This window comes from Saccopteryx leptura, chromosome 1, assembly GCF_036850995.1.
Source record: "Saccopteryx leptura isolate mSacLep1 chromosome 1, mSacLep1_pri_phased_curated, whole genome shotgun sequence".
In the NCBI taxonomy this organism is placed as follows: Eukaryota; Metazoa; Chordata; class Mammalia; order Chiroptera; family Emballonuridae; genus Saccopteryx; species Saccopteryx leptura.
In genome coordinates, this window is record NC_089503.1 from 216,315,576 (window position 1) to 216,335,490 (window position 19,915).

The following is a 19,915-nucleotide window of genomic DNA, read 5'->3' on the forward strand; positions in this document are numbered from 1 at the left end:
AGAATGAGAAAATCCTCATTTTGGTCTCCCCTCTGGACTCCTCCGAGTCATTTTGTCCCCGTCCTAGCCACTGCCTTCATGCCACACTGTCTCAGTCCTCAGGAGTGACTCCCTGTTGTCCTTTACTCACTTCACCTGAATCACCTGGTCGCACGACCTGCAAACATTGAATTCTCACCTTGTGTGTGAGGCTGTTATCGTGTCATAGCAGCCTACCTCAGGTCCTCTGATAACAAGAGTGCTAATCCAATAACCTTAGGGGAAGTCGCCCTGCCCAGGGGGACACACAGCAGCATTGTGGTTGGAGTTAATGCAGAGCCCCAGGTCCGTGAGGCTGTGAGAGGGGGCCTTGGATAGGACTAGGACTGAGGGGCTTAGGGCAAAATCAGGGCTCATTGTCTGTCTGCAAACCCAAATAGTTCCAAGATTAAAAAAAATTTCCTGAGAAATTAGTTCATTGGCTCCTGTTCCCCAGGACTCCTTTCCCCATATCCACAAACCAGACATACCTCCAGCACACCCAGGGACACCATCGTAGCTGGTTTTTTCTTTAAAAGTGTAAGTACTTTAGAGGTTAAGTGAGAAGCATATGAAGGACACATTCTGATGGCTGTTGGTGAGCTTGGGGCCAGGACCAAGTGTGAGTGAAGGGGACGTGGGGCTGGGCAGGGCAGTTCCTCCTCCTCGCCTACACGGGCCAGCTCTCGTCCTTGACACGTTCAGGAATGTTCCGTGCGAGTGACTTCAGCGGAGGGGTAATGAACACTTGGTGTTATATCTGTATGTTATGTCTGTGCCAGATCTTTCTTGTTGATAAAAATTAAAAAAAAATAGTATCACTGTGAGATATTCATAGAGAACTATGATTTATTACCCTGGGGAACAAAATTTTTTTGCATCCACAAAAACACTTGTTCTCACCTAATTCAAGTGTGCTGATCTCAAATCTGACATTAGTTTTTCTCTGTAAGCTACAGTATTTTTGCAATTCAAGATTTTAGGTTTTCATCTTATTATAAAATTTTCAACATTTAGTGTAACATAATGAAGTAGAATGTCTTCTTGGACATCATCTTTGTGAAAATATAATTTCTATAATGCAGTAAATACACTAATACACTAAAAGATGATTGCATCAGAATTTGTCTACAATTTCGAAATAGAACATATTAAAACACTTATTTTAATCATAAATTTGCGCAAAACTTATTTAAATTCTATTCAGGCAAAAATTTGCGTTTGTGTCCTTGTTGAGGACAGTCTCGTTTGATGCTCTAGCAGTAGTGTGTTTATCACTAACAGCTCCAAGATTTTCGGGAACTTATCAAGGTGACTGTTCAGGAAGTGAAACTTTTTTTTTTTTTTTTGTATTTTTCTGAAGCTGGAAACGGGGAGAGATAGTCAGACAGACTCCCGCATGCGCCCGACCGGGATCCACCCGGCATGCCCACCAGGGGCGACGCTCTGCCCACCAGGGGGCGATGCTCTGCCCCTCCGGGGCGTTGCTCTGCCGCGACCAGAGCCACTCCAGCGCCTGGGGCAGAGGCCAAGGAGCCATCCCTAGCGCCCGGGCCATTTTTGCTCCAATGGAGCCTCGGCTGCAGGAGGGGAAGAGAGAGACAGAGAGGAAGGAGGTGGGGGGCGTGGAGAAGCAAATGGGCGCTTCTCCTATGTGCCCTGGTCGGGAATCGAAACCCGGGTCCCCCGCACACCAGGCCGATGCTCTACCACTGAGCCAACTGGCCAGGGCCCAGGAAGTGAATCTTAACACTCATGTTATATCCAATGTCGCAGAAAGCCAACAGCATCCTTTGAACCAGAAGTCCATAGTTTTCTGCTTTTTTGTTGCCAAGAAAGTTCTTTGTAACTGCCACAAAAGACTGCCATGCTGCTTTCTCCTCATTCATTTTCCTGGAAAATTCTTTGTCACATATGAGGGTTCGAATTTGAGTTCCATTGAATACACCTGCTTTTATCTTCTCGAAAGACAAGGCAGGAAAAAAAAATAATATATTGAAAGCATTCACTTTCTCTATTCAAAGCCTGAACAAACTGCTTCATTAAGCCAAGTTTGATGTGAAGTGGGGGAAAAATGATCCTATCTCGATTAACTACAGGTTCATTCACAATATTTTGCATCCCTACTTCCAGAGCTTCAGGTTTCGGCCACTCCTTCTGTGTCCAGTTTCTCCTGAGCTTGGCTGTCCTACAAACACAGAAAGCAAGGATACTTCGTGAAACCTCTCTGTTGTCCTAGCGGGAAATTTACCATTTTAAGTGCCTGACCTGTGGTGGTGCAGTGGATCAAGCACTGACCTGGAACCATGAGGTCGCCAGTTCAAAACCCTGGGCTTGCCTGGTCAAGACATATATGGGAGTTGCGGCTTCCTGCTCTTCCGCCCTTCTCTCTCTCTCTCTCTCTCTCTGTCTCTCTCTAAAATGAATAAATAAAAATAATTAAAAAAAAATTTACCATTTTAAGATCCACACAAATGATCCAGTTATGCTCTTCATACTTCAAAAAGTCAAGGACAGTTTTTATATCATTATAATCTTCTCGCAGATGAGTTGAATAACCAATTGGAACTGCTGAAAATAGGCAATATATGCACGTGTCACAAATGATGAAATATTGTACCTTTGACATTGAAGTGTGTAACAGCCACATATATAACAGAAGGTGTCAGGACTATTCTTATATTTACGCCTACTCGAAGAAGTCATGATTCAATCTTAAAACAAAATAAGAGGGTGTTTTTTATCAGATAATAATTTTTTACATTTAAAAACAACTACAGTTATGTAAAAGTGATGTTTGTAAAACATTAATTGCCTTGTGGTTATGTTCAATCCAAGAGTCGTTGGTTGCCCTTTAACTCCAATTTAAAAACCAATGCATGTCATTAATGGTAACCAAAAAAATTAAAACTGCATAAAAACTAGAGCATGCACCAAAAAATGGATTTCAGATTTGGAATCAGCGATGCAGAAGTATATAGAAACAGTTCTAAAACCTCATGCAACAGAAAATGGAAAAAAAAATTGTTCCTTAGTGTTTTCAGTGTTTTGGTAGATTTCTATGACATCAGGAAAGCAAGGTATTTTCATAGGCTTGTGGACATACTCATGCTTCATCGTTATTTATAAGCTGTAAAGCAACATCTGGAAAGTTAACTCCAATGGAGTAAAACTGGGACTGGGTTAGAACGTCCATTAATATCTGTTACATAATCATGCAGATGCTGTTGGTGTCATAAGTCCCTTTTTCACTTGCAGCAGCAGCTTTACTCGGCTGATGACATGTTCACCGACTGGTGACATCAGTGTGAGCTGCCAAGGGGGTGACTGTCCTTTCCCTTCTGAGCAGCTCCAGCTTTCTCTGGGAGTGAGCCCTGGGCAAAGAGGCTCTTTTCTGTAAGCATTGTCTTGGTTTTTTTTTCAACTTTGTGGGGGTCAATTTAATTAGAATATTAAAATCAACCCGGTAGAATTCTCATGTAAGCAATATTTTGTGAAGGTCCTACTTGGTTAGGGTCTCCACAGACTTTCAAGTGAGAGGTTTAGAAGTTCCTAATTAGCACAGTACTGAATTCTGAAACTGAAGAGGCTGGGGTCACCTGGACCAATCTCACCTTTTCAGTGGGTTTGTCAGGGAAGTAGAGGTGAACTGTACAGCCCAGTGTCTGTCACACATAGAGGTGGTCTCACAATGCGGACCTTTTGTGTTTTCACTTCTTGTGCAGGGCTTTTCCTCAGTAAACTAAAAGGTTTTTATAAAACAGTGATGAAGTCATTTTAAATCAGAGCATTCCTGTTGGTCCAGGAGAAAGGATCGATATGATACAGCGTGTGTCTCATCAGCTCTCCTTGATGGGTTTAGGAGGGCTGCCATCAGGTGCTTTTCTATTAGCAATTAAGATGTGTTTCTTTTTTGGCACAGTGGACTTTATTGATGGTGCAGGACAAGTTAGGGCTTCCTCAGGGAGTAAGGTGTGTTTTTTTTTTTTTTAATTTTTATTTATTTATTTTTTTACAGAGACAGAGAGTGAGTCAGAGAGAGGGATAGACAGGGACAGACAGACAGGAACGGAGAGAGATGAGAAGCATCAATCATTAGTTTTTCATTGCGTGTTGCAACACCTTAGTTGTTCATTGATTGCTTTCTCATATGTGCCTTGACCGCGGGCCTTCAGCAGACTCAGAAACCCCTTGCTGGAGCCAGCGACCTTGGGTTCAAGCTGGTGGGCTTTTCCTCAAACCAGATGAGCCCACGCTCAAGCTGGCGACCTCGGGGTCTCGAACCTGGGTCCTCTGCATCCCAGTCCGACGCTCTATCCACTGCGCCACCACCTGGTCAGGCGGTAAGGTGTGTTCTTAATGAACAAAGAGTTTATCTTTTTTAATCCTAATCTCAGAGCTTGGATTGTTTTAACAAAATATCAGACTAAGTGGCTTAAACAACAGATATTATTTATCATTGTTCTGGAAGCTGGGAAGATCGAGATCAGTTTGCCAGTAGATTTCTTCCTGGTCTCTTCCTCTTATAAGGACACTAATCCCATCATGGGGGCCCCATCCTCATGGCCTCATCTGAACATAAGGGGATTAAGGCTTCAACATGTGAATTTTAGGGAGACACAAACATTTCAATCCATAATGCCTAGTGATACTCTATTTTTAAATGGGCTGTCCAGCACATCAATAATTATTGATACTCACAAATATTCAGAGCTGTGATTAAATGTATTTGAAAATATTCAGAGATGGCTAGGCTAATAATTTGATGGGGTTTGTTTTCTTTTTATATTCTTGTCTAGTTTATTCAGCAAATACTTGAGCACATTTTATGAGTCAGGCCCTGTGCTGGGTTATAGGCAAAGTGATAATAAGATAGAACCATTTCTCTCTTGAGCTGTTTGATAGCCAATACTAAAGTTCCTTTTTAAAAATTATTATTATTATTATTATTATTATTTTTAGTGAGAGTAGGGGAGATAGTGAGACTGACTCTCTCATGCGTCCTGACCGGGATCCACCTGGCAACCCGCATCTGGGGCTGATGCTCTGCCCATCTGGGACCATGCTCACAACTGAGCTGTTTTTAGTGCCTGAGACGGAGGCTCCACAGAACCATCCTCAATGCTCAGGGCCAATGTGCTTGAACCAATTGAGCCATGGCTGTGGGAGGAGAAGAGAGAGAGAGAGAGATGGGAAAGGGATGGGGGGAAGCTGATGGTCGCATCTCTTATGTGCTTTGACTGAGAATTGAACCTGGGACTTGCACATACCGGGTTGATGCTCAACCACTGAGTCAACTAACCAGGGCCCAATACTATAAAGTTCTATACAATTATTTTCTTCCAGTCTTCTTTCAGATATATTTTAGTAAGTTATAGTCTTTTTCTTTTAAAAAAAAAAGAAGTACAGTGGTACCTTGACATATGGGCAGACCAGCATACAATTTTTTTTTAAGATACAAGCTGCAGCTCAATCTGTATTTTTGTTCGAGATCTGAGCGAAATTCCGAGATACAAGTCGTGATTCAGGAAGCTGCCGCTAGTTGGCACACTGGCGCACGTGTCCAGTATTGGCAACACAACACCAGCATCTCGTTCTTTCTCACGTGTTACCCACAGAATCAAGTCGAATCTTATGCGCTGTACTTGTTCTTGCATCATTTTTGCATTTTTTACTAACTTTTTTTGTGTGCTATCATGGGGCTGAAGAAAGTGAGTGTAAAGGACACTGGTGAAAAGAAGAAGAGAATGATGTCTATAGAAGTAAAGCAAGAAATAATAGAAAAACATGAGCATGGTGTACGGGTGATTGAACTGGCAAGGCTGTACAACCGCAATACATCTACAATTTGTACCATCCTTAAACAAAAAGATGCCATCAAAAGTGCAAATCCAGCAAAAGGAACTATAATTCTGTCCCAATTAAGGACAAATAATCCATGAAGAAATGGAGAAGCTTCTGCTGGTGTGGGGGAAAGAGAAAGAGCTGGCAGGAGATACAGTGATGGAGACTGTAATATGTGAAAAGGCACGTATTATTTATGGCAACTTGATGAAGAAAGAACCATCAACCTCTAAAGAGGCAGCAGAAGATACGTTTAAGGCAAGTCACGGCTGGTTTGAAAATTTCAAGAAGAGATCTGGCATCCACTCGGTGATGAGGCATGGTGAAGCTGCGAGTGCTGACGTTAAGGCAGCTAAGGAGTACATCGCACGTTTTGCTGCGCTTATCGCAAAGGAAGGCTATATCCCCCAACAAGTGTTCAGCTGTGACTAAACAGGATTGTTTTGGAAAAAAATGCCCTGGAGGACTTTCATCACAGCGGAGGAGAAGAAGCTGCCAGGCCATAAACCTATGAAGGACCACCTGACCCTTGCATTGTGTACAAATGCTAGCAGTGACTATAAAGTAAAGCCACTGCTAGTGTATCATTCCAAAAATCCTCGAGCCTTTAAGACTCACAAGATTCTTAAAGAAAAACTGCTGGTTTTGTGGCACACCAATGCTAGGGCATGGGTTATGCGGCAGTTTTGTTTTTTTTTTCCCTGAAGTGGTAAACGAGTAGGGAGTCAGACAGACTCCTGCATGCGCCCAACCAGGATCCACCTGGCATGCCCACCAAGGGGTGATGCTCTGCCCATCTGGGGTGTCGCTCTACTGCAATCAGAGCCATTATAGCGCCTGAGGCAGAGGCCACAGAGCCATCCTCAGAGCCCGGGCAAACTTTGCTCCAATGGAGCCTTAGCTGTGGGAGGGGAAGAGAGAGACAGAGAGGTAGGAGAGGGAGATGGGTGGAGAAGCAGATGGGCACTTCTCCTGTGTGCCCTGGCTGGGAATCGAACCCAGGACTCCCACACACCAGGCCGACGCTCTACCACTGAGCCAACCGGCCAGGGCCGGCAGTTTTTTATTGAATGGGTGAATCTCGTCTTTGGTCCTGTAGTGAAAAATTATCTTCAAGAAAAACTCCCGATGAAAGCATTACTAATCCTTGATAATGCTCCGGCCACCCACCTGGTCTTGAAGATGACATTCTCGATGAGTTCAAATTCATGAAAGTCTTCTACCTCCCACCCAACAGGACTTCAGTCTTGCAAACTATGGATCAGCAGGTCATTTCCAACTTTAGAAAGCTTTACACAAAGCACTTGTTCCGCCGCTGCTTTGCGGTGACTGAGAATACAATTCTAACCTTTCGAGAGTTTGGAAAGATCACTATAACATCGTGATATGTTTACGCATTATTGACTTGGCATGGCAAGAGGTTACAAGAAGAACCTTGAACTCGGCATGGAAAAAGTTATGGCCTGATGTTGTTGCAGACAGGGACTCGAAGGATTTGAACCAGAGACCGAGACCAAGACCGAGATAGAAGCGTTGGAGGAGATTGTGTCCCTTGGAAAGTCAATGGGTCTGGAGGTAGATGAGGGTGATGTAAATGAGCTCATTGAGGAACATGAAGAAGAACTCTCAACTGAGAAGTTGAAGGAGCTACAAATGATGCAACATATGGAGCTTCTGCAAGAGATTAGTAGTGAGGAGGAAGTAGAGTCGGAGTAAGTGATTTATTTCTACAAGTGAAATTAAAGACATACTGGCAATGTGGGAGAAGCTTTCAAGTTTCATTGAAAAGAAACACCCAGAAAAAGTTTCAACTGGTCGTGATTCAGCACTTTTTAATGACATTTGTTTGTCACATTTCTGTAACATTTTAAAAGGCAGGCAAAAGCAAACCTCTTTGGATAGATTTTTATTCAAAAGTCCTGCAAGTGAAAGTGCCGAAAGTGCAGCCAAAAAGGCAAAAACAGATGATTAAATGAAAAATACGTAATGTTAAGTTTAAAGTTAAGAAAGTGCACTTTTTTTACAATTAAGTTTTTGTGTTTCATTTTAAGTAAAGAAAGTTCAGTTTTAGTTTTGTTTAAAGTAAAGAAAATGCAGTTTTAGTTTACATTTAGTATTAAGAAAGTGCAGTTTTAATTTACGTGTCTACAGTACCTGCATCCCTTCTTCCCTTTCTCCCTCCTTCTCCACCATTCACCTCCATTAGCTGGAGTCGTCTGTCTCCAAGGTAAGAATACAGTACTAAATAACACTTTTTTCTTTTATTTCCTATATTTTGTTATGTATTGGTAAAGTATACATGTGTGTTTCTTAATTAAAAACATGTCTTTTTTCATAGTTTAGGATGGTTTGGGGATGTTTCACAGAGCTGGAACGGATTAAATCTATTTCAGTTATTTTAAATGGGAGAAATTTGTTTGATATGTGAGTTGACTGACTTACAAGCTCAGTTACACAGAACGAATTAAACTCGTATCTCAAGGTACCACTGTATTTTGAAAAGGTATATACAGTGTGTCCGTAAAGTCATGGTGCACTTTTTAAAAAAATTTTTTATTTTTTGTATTTTTCTGAAGCTGGAAACCAGGAGGCAGTCAGACAGACTCCTGCATGCGCCTGACCGGGATCCACCCGGCACGCCCACCAGGAGGTGATGCTCTGCCCATCTGGGGTGTCACTCTGCCACAACCAGAGCCATTCTAGCGCCTGAGGCAGAGGCCACAGAGCCATCCTCAGCGCCCGGGCCAACTTTGCTCCAATGGAGCCTTAGCTGTGGGAGGGGAAAAGAGAGACAGAGAGGAAGGAGAAGGGGAGGGGTGGAGAAGCAGATGGCGCTTCTCCTGTGTGCCCTGGCCGGGAATCAAACCCGGGACTCCTGCACGCCAGGCCAACGCTCTACCACTGACCCAACCAGCCAGGGCCATGGTGCACTTTTGACCGGTCACAGGAAAGAAACAAAAGACGATAGAAATGTAAAATCTTCACCAAATAAAAGGAAAACCTTCCCAGTTTCTGTAGCATGATGTGGCAGCATGTGTGCATGCGCAGATGATGACGTAACACCGTGTATACAGCGGAGCAGCTCACGGCCATGCCAGTGGAGATGTGGATGGTACAGAGGAAAGTTCAGTGTGTTCTGTGGCTCGCTAAATTCGAATCTGTGACCAAAGTGTAATGTGAATATCGGCGCGTTTATAATGAAGCGCCACCACATAGGAATAACATTACTTGGTGGGATAAGCAGTTGAAGGAAACCGGCAGTTTGGTGGAGAAACCCCGTTCTGGTAGGCCATCAGTCAGTGACGAGTCTGTAGAGGCTATATGGCAGGGGTCCCCAAACTATGGCCCGCGGGCCACATGCGGCCCCCTGAGGCCATTTATCCGGCCCCTGCCGCACTTCTGGAAGGGGCACCTCTTTCATTGGTGGTCAGTGAGAGGAGCATAGTTCCCATTTAAATACTGGTCAGTTTGTTGATTTAAATTTACTTGTTCTTTATTTTAAATATTGTATTTGTTCCCGTTTTGTTTTTTTTTACTTTAAAATAAGATATGTGCAGTGTGCATAGGGATTTGTTCATAGTTTTTTTATAGTCTGGCCCTCCAATGGTCTGAGGGACAGTGAACTGACCCCCTGTGTAAAAAGTTTGGGGACCCCTGCTATACGGGATAGCTACTAAGGAGCCCTAAAAAATCTGTGCGTGAGCCCACATCAAACTGCACTGAATAGTATGAAACTGGGAGAGTTTTCCTTTTATTTGGTGCAGATTTCACATTTCTATCATCTTTTGTTGCTTTCCTGTGACCGGTCAAAAGTGTACCATGACTTTAAGGACAGACACACTGTAGAATATACAGTGAATACTTAAGTGCTCACACTTGGCTTTATCAGATTTTAAACTATTTGAAGACAACACGTCAAAATGTTTTTTTAAAGATGAGAAGTAAACATCACTGGGAATTGAAGACCCCTGTTGGCCCCTCTCTGACCTATCCCTATCTTTTCCTTTCTAGAAGTAACCACTATCTTCGATTTGGGGAATATCATTGTCATGCCTACTGTTATGCTTTTATTATGTATGAGATTATGAGCATATAAAATATATCATTTTTGAAACTTTATAAAAAGATAGCAAACTATTATTCTCTACCTTGAGAGGAAAAACAACAACCACATTATTTATTCCTCTTGATAAATAGCTCTAGTTCTTTTTTTTAAAAAAAAAACTAAGGTATGTAGCATTCTATTTTATGATTCTTCTACATTACATTAGTCCAGTGGTCGGCAAACTCATTAGTCAACTGAACCAAATATCAACAGTACAACGATTGAAATTTCTTTTGAGAGCCTAAGTTTTTAAACTTAAACTATATAGTAGGTACATTGTTATTAACTTAATTAGGGTACTCCTAAGCTGGACTTTGCTAAACACTCAAGGGACCAAAGAGCTACATGTGGCTTGTGAGCCGCAGTTTGCTGACCACTGCATTAGTCTATTCTGCTGTTGTTACTTTTGGAATGGTCCCAAATTTTCATTATTGTAAACATCACTGCTGTGGACATTCTTATTTGTGTCTCCTGATGAGTGTATGTGAGTTTCTGTGGGAACATATGTAAGTGATAGGAGGTCGGACCTGAGGATCTTCAACTCCAGGCTTATCTCCAGCTGTGCTAGATGTGCCACCCAGTTTATGTCCCTTCTCCCCCCAAAGCTGTATCAGTGATCTTTTTTAAAAATATATATATTTTTTTATTTTTCTGAAGTGAGAAGCGGGAAGGCAGAGAGACAGACTCCCGCATGAGTCTAACCGGGATCCACCTGGCACGCCTACCAGGGGGCGATGCTCTGCCCATCTGGGGTGTTGTTCCATTGCAACTGGAGCAATTCTAGTGCCTGAGGTGGAGGCCGTGGAGCCGTCCTCAGCACCTGGGCCAACTTTGCTCCAATGGAGCCTTGGCTGCGTGAGAGGAAGCGAGAGATAGAGAGAAAGGAGAGGGGGAAGGGTGGAAAAGCAGATGGGCACTTCTCCTGTGTGCCCTGGCCGGGAATTGAACCCGGGACTTCCACATGTTGGGCCGATGCTCTACCACTGAGCCAACTGGCCAGGGCCAGTGATCTTGTTGATCTACGTCTTCTCCAGTGGTTGGCATTACCAGACTTTTGAATTTTTTGCCCATTTGTTGAGTATAAAGTGACACCTTATCTCTAGCTTTTTTAATGCTACATTTCCCTGATTGCACATGTCTGCTGCCCTTTCAGGCTGTTGCTTCTGCAAATTGCCTGTTCCTGACATACCCCCACTTCTCTACTGGTGGTGGTGGTGACAGGGCTCAGGTGCAGAGAAGTGGAGTGATCATAACCTTGATACATGACATTGTTATTACTGGGTTTTGCGTCGTCCTTTTATTCATGTTTTCAGTGTAATGAATACCTGTGAGCTCATCTTCGTCTGAAACGTCACCAACAATTTACATCTGCCAGTGCATCTAACCCCATTCCATCCCTGTGTCTCCTACCCCCACATATGCTGTCCTGAACTTGATCATTCCGTATCATCTCGTTCTATATGTTCTCTTCCTTCTGGGCCTGGCTTATCTCATTCTCCATTATTAGCATGATTGATCCAAGTTGTTGCGTCGGCTTTGGTGCATTCATTTTCATTGTCATATAACATTCTCTGGTGGTGGTATTATTTTTCAATTATTTCTCTTTTTAGAAGGCAGTGGTCTGTTATTATGAGTTGTTCTCTGATGAACATTCACCCATGTGACTCTTGCAGGCCATCATCATGATGGTCTCTTAAATACTACCTGGGGCTAGATATGCTGAATTAGGTGTCTGATGTTTAACTTTGTTAGTTAATGACACTTTTTTCTTTCTATCAAAGTTATATACCATTTATATGCCCCCAGCAGTGGATCAGGTTGCTCCAGCGCTTCCGTTCAATTTGTAGTTCTTTTTGTTTGTATAATTCTCATAGTAAACGGTTGTTGGGTTGGTAAAACTGGATAGTAAGGTTTGGTTTCCTTGTAATATGGTGGGTGGTATGGAAGGGGTGGAGGAGGAGAAACACACAAGCCTACTGTGCTGACTCTGGGAGGCTATCAGTGTTTATGAAAAGAACTTGACACTTATTGGATTGCCAGTGGACATAGGTCAGTTTGCAAAACATCTCTTCTTGTGTATTTGCTTATTGCTTTTATGTCTGTAATCATTTTAAATTCACTGGTTATATAGTCTTTCTCAAAGGTTTATTATCTAATATGTTTATTATCTAAAACCTTTCTCAAAGACTTATTATCTAATATCTACTCTTTTACAGTGTCTATTCTGTTTGGTTTATAGTGGGTTTTTTATCCCTGTGTTTTAGTTTTGGATTGTGAGCTCTTACTCTCTTGAGCTTCCATCTGTGGGAACCCAGGATTAATGGTGTATTAAAAATAGAGAGTAGGGGTTTCAATTTACAAAATACTTAGCAATTTTGGATAAAATATAATGCACGTCCTTTTAAACGCACAACTATGATGATATGGAAAATCTCCAGAATGTGACTAAGATTGAAAGATATAATTCCAGAACAGTACACCAGAGTTGAACTTTCAGGAAGGTCAGAAACAAGATAATTGTAGTCTTAACACCAATACAGGGAGAGAGAATGGAGCCTTTAGCAAGGAGTTGGATCTGGGCTCTTTTTCTCTATCTAGTTAGCCAGGACCCTCCAATGGCTGCAGCCTTCTGGAAAGAGTGGACCAGAATAAACCTGCCCACCAGCACAGAAATACAAAGAAATTTGTCCATCTTAGTCTGAGCCCTGGGTAGGGGGATAAAAGTGCTCTGATCCTGTCCTAAAATCAGAAAGCATAGGTGTGCTTAGGATTCAAATGTATGCACTTCTTAGGATTCGAATGTATGCCACCCAAGTTTTTTAGGAATTAGCATAAAAACCAAGGCGGAGTCAGTGGCTCTAATGCTGAGGGCCTCTTGGAAACAAACCTGTGTATGTTTACACGTCGTCCCCCTTAGCAGTAAACTTCTTGGAATGTGGGAACCTGATCCTATGCACCTTTTTGTACACCAATGGATTTTTGCATGAATGACTAAGTCAACAAGTAGAAACCCAGGGGCCTTTTTTAACAGAGCATAAAGTCCACCCACAAACTTGTTAAAATGTAAAGCTTAGAAAGGATACTGTTTTGCAGTTCAAGTTTTCTGCTGATCATCCTTCCATTCTTAGACTGCTCTGCAAACCACAGAATCCTCAGACATTAATTGAGCACCTTTGCTGTTCTGTGTGCTTGTGAAGATTACGAAGACAGATGGGTGATCGGCCTGTAGGGTGTTGTAATTGTTAGGGAGTGACACACTTGGACATAAATCTTTTTTTTTTTTTGTATTTTTCTGAAGCTGGAAACCGGGAGAGACAGTCAAACAGACTCCCGCATGCGCCCGAACGGGATCCACCCGGCACGCCCACCAGGGGGCGATGCTCTGCCCACCAGGGGGCGATGATCTGCCCCTCCTGGACGTCGCTCTGCTGCAACCAGAGCCACTCTAGTGCCTGGGGCAGAGGCCAAGGAGCCATCCCCAGCGCCCGGGCCATCTTTGCTCCAATGGAGCCTTGGCTGCGGGAGGGGAAGAAAGAGACAGAGAGGAAGGGGGGGGGTGGAGAAGCAAATGGGCGCTTCTCCTATGTGCCCTGGCCAGGAATCGAACCCGGGTCTCCCACACGCCAGGCCGACGCTCTACCGCGGACATAAATCTTTATAGTGCAAAGTGCAGAATAAGTGACATAGTGTTCTGAGTAGTTTTGGGCTTGCAGAGGATGTGTGTGATTCATTCATTTCTGCTGAAGAGTTTGCTCATTCAGTGAACATTTGATAGGGCTTCTCATGTGGTCAGCACTGTGAGGATTATGACCGTACCTGATATTTATTGTGTGCTCACCCATGTAGTAAGTAGCCAAGATTTTATATGCAGTTAATCTCTGCCGCATAATTTTAATTCTTACAATAGCCCTATGCAGAAGCTCCTATAATTATCCTTATTTTAAAAGCTTCTTATTAAAATGTAGCATATGAAGTTTAGCATCCATATGGAAGTCCACTTTTACACTTGTACACTTGGATGGGCCTTCATGAAATGTATGCGCCTGTGTAACCAGCATACAAAGCCAGAACAAGCTGAACATGGCAGGTACTCCACAAGTCCCCTTTATGCCCTGTTGACTTCCAGGAGCAAGTTTTTTCCTGTTTTTGTTTTTTCTGGAAATGGGATAATGCACCATATATTCTCTGGTTGTAATCTGTTGTGTGTAGTTGTGGATGGTATGTTCCCTTTGTGAGCTCCTAGAGGGCAGGGGCTATGTAGCATTCACCACGGTGCCTGGCAGGGCAGGCTCAGTACATGTCAGGGGACCAAATGAGGACCTGCTGGGGCCGCAGATTTGTCTTCTGTGATTGACCTTTAGGGTTTATGCTTTTGGGGAACATGATTGATTTCTTTAGACTCTCCAGACTTGAATACCTGGAGCTGTTTACCTGTTGCTTTTTTTCCCTGTTCTGATAGGTGGAGGAGGACTTTTTGGGGGGCAGGGGGATAGGGAGGGGGCAAAGAGACAGCAGAGAGAGATAAGAAGCATCAGCTTATAGTTGTAGCACTTTAGCTGTTCATTGATTGCTTCTCCTGTGTGCCTGGACCGGGGTCTCAAGCCCCAATGATCCCTTGTTCAGGCCAGCGACCTTGGGATTTTTAACTGGGACCTCAACATCTTGGGTGTACGCTCTATCCTAAGGGACCCCAAACTTTGTACACAGGGGGCCAGTTCACTGTCCCTCAGACCGTTGGAGGGCCAGACTATAAAAAGAACTATGAACAAATCCCTGTGCATACTGCACATATCTTATTTTAAAGTAAAAAACAAAATGGGGCCCTGGCCGGTTGGCTCAGTGGTAGAGTGACGGCCTGGCGTGCGGGGGACCCGGGTTCGATTCCCGGCCAGGGTACACAGGAGAAGCGCCCATTTGCTTCTCCACTCCCCCCCCTTCTTCCTCTCTGTCTCTCTCTTCCCCTCCCGCAGCCAAGGCTCCACTGGAGCAAAGATGGCCCGGGCGCTGGGGATGGCTCCTTGGCCTCTGCCCCAGGCGCTAGAGTGGCTCTGGTCGCGGCAGAGCGACGCCCCGGAGGGGCAGAGCATAGCCCCCTGGTGGGCAGAGCGTTGCCCCTGGTGGGCGTGCCGGGTGGATCCTGGTCGGGCGCATGCGGGAGTCTGTCTGACTGTCTCTCCCCGTTTCCAGCTTCAGAAAAATACAAAAAAACAACAACAAAAAAACAAAAAACAAAATGGGAACAAATACAATATTTAAAATAAAGAGCAAGTAAATTTAAATCAACAAACTGACCAGTATTTCAATGGGAACTATGGGCCTGCTTTTGGCTAATGAGATGGTCAATGTGCTCCTCTCACTGACCACCAATGAAAGAGGTGCCCCTTCTGGAAGTGCGGCGGGGCCGGATAAATGGCCTTAGGGGACCGCATGTAGCCCACAGGCTGTAGTTTGGGGACCCCTGCTCTATCCACTGTGCCACCACCAGTCAGTGGGATGCAGCACAGCTTCGCTGCCCTGTCCTTCTGGTCTTGGAATCACTCAAATGGGTTTACTTTCTCCTTAGCCCCTCTCAGAGGTTTCCTTTATTTCTATTGTTTATAGAGCTTAGCAGGGAGGAGCAGAGAGAAAAGAGTCTGTGCTCTCTTTTCTTAGACCTTCCTTCTTAAATGGTGGGTTTTTAAAAGCAATCAAAAGTGAAAAGTTTAGCATTTTTCCCTGACATTTAGCAAATCATACACTGAGCTGTCTTGCTCAGTGGAGAGGAAACTTGAGACGCAGACAAGGGTAAGTGACTGGTCCAGGGGTCCCATTGCTCGTAAATTGCAGAATCTAGACTAGAACTAGGTAGGCTTTCGGTGAGGAATACCATACTTCTTTCACTGCAGCAAACTAAGGGAGTTCTCTAGAAGGGAAAAGAGGCAACCCACGACAGTGCTGTATGTAATGGTTTGGGTTTTAGAACATTAACATGCCGAAGAATTTGTAATCCATATGGAACACCTATCAGAATACAAGAAGAATCCACTTTTAAATCATATAGACCAGGGGTTGGGAACCAGATGTGGCTCTTTTGATGGCTGCATCTGGCTCACAGACAAACCTTCAATAAAAAAAAAATAATGTTGAAAATATAAAACATTCTCATGTATTACAATTCATTCATTTCCTACCACTCATGTTCATGATTGCGGGTGGCTGGAGCCAATCACAGCTGTCCTCCAGGACAACACCAAATTTTTATTGGCTAATGTGTAACATACACGGGTCGTTGTATGGCTCGGAATTACATTTTAAAATATGTGGCGTTCATATCTCAGCCAAAAAGGTTCCCGACCCCTGATATAGACCGAGATTGAATGCCATGCTGTCTATTTCTCTCCATTTTAATACTGATTATAATTTTACAAAGTCTAATATACCTCCCATCTCTATTCTGAAATATCTGAATGATCTCATAAGATGTTCCTTCTTGCAAAAAAAGTTCAGTCCGGTCCCTGATTATCATTACCATTCATATTCTGTTGCAAAGGGAGTAAAGAGTATAGTTAAGATTGGTGGAACCACACAAATTAATAGCATAACTTGCATTTCATGTGGCTTTTTATCAGATCATCTTTGCGTGCTGCACAGACATTATATGCTTCTCGCAGTATTTTCCCATGAACCCCCCCCCCCCCACGCTGCCCCCCGCCTTGCAGAGTTAGAGAAATAGAGAAACGCAGAAGTTAACTTGTCAGTTCATAATTCTTTTTCTCTGAGGTCTCCAGGGTTTTATAGAAAATAGAGTCAGGCTGACCTGATGCCAAAACTCTTTAGAGATCTGAGATAGGAGGCATTTCTTCCCCTGAGACTTTTCCCTGAGGCACAGCAAGAACCAGGTACAGGCCCTGGCCGGTTAGCTCAGTGGCAGAGTGTCGGCCTGGCGTGCAGGAATCCCGGGTTCGATTCCCGGCCAGGGCACACAGGAGAAGCGCCCATCTGCTTCTCCACCCCTCCCCCTCTCCTTCCTCTCTGTCTCTCTCTTCCCCTCCCGCAGCCAAGGCTCCATTGGAGCAAAAGTTTGCCTGGGCGCTGAGGATGGCTCTGTGGCCTCTGCCTCAGGCGCTAGAATGGCTCTGATTGCGGCAGAGTGACGCCCTGGATGGGCAGAGCATCGCCCCCTGGTGGGCATGCCAGGTGGATCCCGGTCGGGCGCATGCAGGAGTCTGACTGCCTCCCCGTTTCCAACTTCAGAAAAATGCAAAAAAAAAAAAAGAACGAGGTACAATAAATGGGGCTAAACATTGACTCTGTTTAATGTCATTTGGGTAACAATGACCGAAGTGACCTGAAGGTTGGCACTATCTCCCTTCTCCCTTTGTACATGTGCTCCTCTGTTTCTGCTTTTCTTTTTTCTTCTTCCTTAACGTCTAGGGGTGCTGACAAGTAAAAAAAATCTTGGAACTCTACAGAAGAAGGGAAGTAAGCATCCTGGGCTTTGAGAATGTTTCCCGTCACTCACCATAGAACTCTTCTAGCTAGTGTAGGGAATCCACATGCTACAAGCAGTTGTTCAAAATCTGGCGTAAAGTTTCATAGAAAGTCCCATACAGCATGATGGGTCAAATTTCCAGCCTGTCCTCTTTAATTCGTAATGTAGTTAAGCTATGATGCTAAAGGTGAGATTGTAGTATTAGTGCTAGTAATTCACCAGGTGTTGATTGGCTTTGAATCAAAGAAGGTTAGCATTGAACCTGGCCCTTCTGACATCTCATTCTCTCAGCAGGGTGTCCCTGCAACACAAGTAGTGGTGACGCCTCTTCGTTGCCTGCAAAAAGGCACCCCGTTGCTTTATAGTTGGAGAGATCTGTTTTACCCTAGACCAAATCTTCTCCCTTCAGCTTCTACCTATAGTTTTGGCTTTTGGGTGAGTCTGTAGGACCATGACATCGAAATGTCCTTCAAAATTTAGAAGCAGATGCGATGACTCCACCTTTCCAAGATTACTTCTTACCTGATGGCCTTTTCAGATGATTTTTTTCTGAATGTTTGGTTTTGCCAAAATCCCTTTAAAATGTGGTCCAAGCTAAACACAATGCTCCAAAAGTTTTCTTACTCCTGCTGAGAATATTATTTCTTTATAAAAGAACCCTGAAATTCAAAAACAGGTTTGTAAACATAGCCACTTGATATGCTTCGTCTATCTCCTGTACAGTAAGGGACTTTTCTGAACTTGAATCTTCACCTGAACAGCAGGGACAGCCACATCTAGCGTGAAGAGCCATTACCTAGATTACAGACCATGTGTGTCAGGGATCTAGGCTTGGAAGGTGAATCTGTAGCCAGCTGGATCTAAGGAGTGGGAGGTTGCAATTCACAGTCCTGTGTTGCCATTTTTGTGTTACCTCTGTGGACCAACCCACTTTTCCTTTTCATGACAGTCTCCCAGTGCCTAGTCTCTGTGGCATGGGGCCCTTCCCTCCCTGTATGGAGATGTGGATGTGATAAGGATGGAAAAGCAGGATATTCGTACATTTCATTCATCACTTTCTCTTCATTTTTAACAAAGCTAGTTCTTAGAAAACCAAAACAAAAGAATAAGTTAGAAGTTAGTATGAATTTACCCGTACGGCTTGTAGGATGGATAATAACAGGCTTGGTAAACCTTATGCTAATACAAAATACTGATCCAGAGCTATCTCAAACCAGCTATGTACATGTAAGAAGTCCGTAAGTTTTGCAACATGTACATAATTTTCTACTCGATGAGCCCTTTAATATATAAAATGTATATTTACTTATAAAATTTATAATTCTTCCCAGTAAATCTTTTATATTTATTTACCTCACAAGAGCTACCAGGTTTGTCCAAAAGTGTTTCTATACCAAATTATACTTATGCCCTGACCCATCTTCTACTCACTCTACCTGAGGCCTCTAGTTTCTTTCTCTTCTCCTCTATTAAAAAAATGCTGGTATGCACAAAAGACCCTGAATAGCCACAGCACTTTTGAAAAAGAACAAATTGAAGATATCATACTACCTGGTATCAATCCATATTACAAGGCCATAGTAATCAGTACAGCTTGGTACTGGCATAAAAATAGACATATTGATCAATGGAACAAAGTAGGGAGCCCAGAAATAAACCCATGCCTGTGTGGTCGATTAGTATTTGATAGAGGAGCCAAGAACATACAATGGGGTAAAAGATAGTTTATTCAATAAATAGAGTGGGGAGAATTGGACAGATACATGCAAAAAAATGAAACAAGACCACCACTTTACACCATATACAAGAATAAACTCAAAATGAGCTAAAGACTTAAATGAAAGACTCAGCCATAAAATTCCTAAAAGAAACATAGGCAGTAAAATCTCTGACATTTTTCTTAGCAATATTTTTTTCTGATATACCTTCTTAGGCAAGGAAAACAACAAAAATAAACAAATGAGACTACATGAGACTGACAAGTTTTTGCACAGCAAGGCAAACCACCAACAAAAATGAAAAAACAACTTACCAATTCGGAGAATATATTCACCAGTGATGCATCCAGTAAAGGGTACCATCCCAAATGTATAAAGGACTCATATAACTCATCACACAAAAAACCAAACTATCCAATTAAAACTGCAGTGAGCTATCACACCTGTCACAATGGCTGTCATCAAAAAAACAACAAACAGGGTGTGGGCAAGGATGTGGAGAAAAGGGAGCCCTCCTGCACTGTTGGTGGGAACGCAGTCAGAAAGTGCCGTTTCGTGTGGGAGCAAGCAACTCGGCCACACAGAGTTTGGGGATGAAAAGATCATGAGTTGGGGGTCAGACCTGGGTGTGACCTGTTATTAAGTACCACCTCCCCACTCCACTCCCTCCCCCCCCATTTATAAGATGGAGATGGAATGAACATCTACCTTATAGAGTAATTCTAAGGATTTGGGTAATATGTATTTATATAAAATACT

At 43.3% G+C, this 19,915-nt stretch overlaps 1 protein-coding gene and 1 non-coding gene across 3 annotated transcripts in view; one reads left to right on the forward strand and one right to left on the reverse strand.

The window, feature by feature from the left end:
- ARHGAP10 (Rho GTPase activating protein 10) overlaps positions 1–19,915 on the forward strand; it is a 283,692-nt gene that overhangs the window by 44,303 nt on the left and 219,474 nt on the right. The window lies entirely within an intron of this gene.
- TRNAV-AAC (transfer RNA valine (anticodon AAC)) lies at positions 10,895–10,970 on the reverse strand. The gene has a single exon. It is a non-coding gene; the product is annotated as a tRNA-Val (tRNA).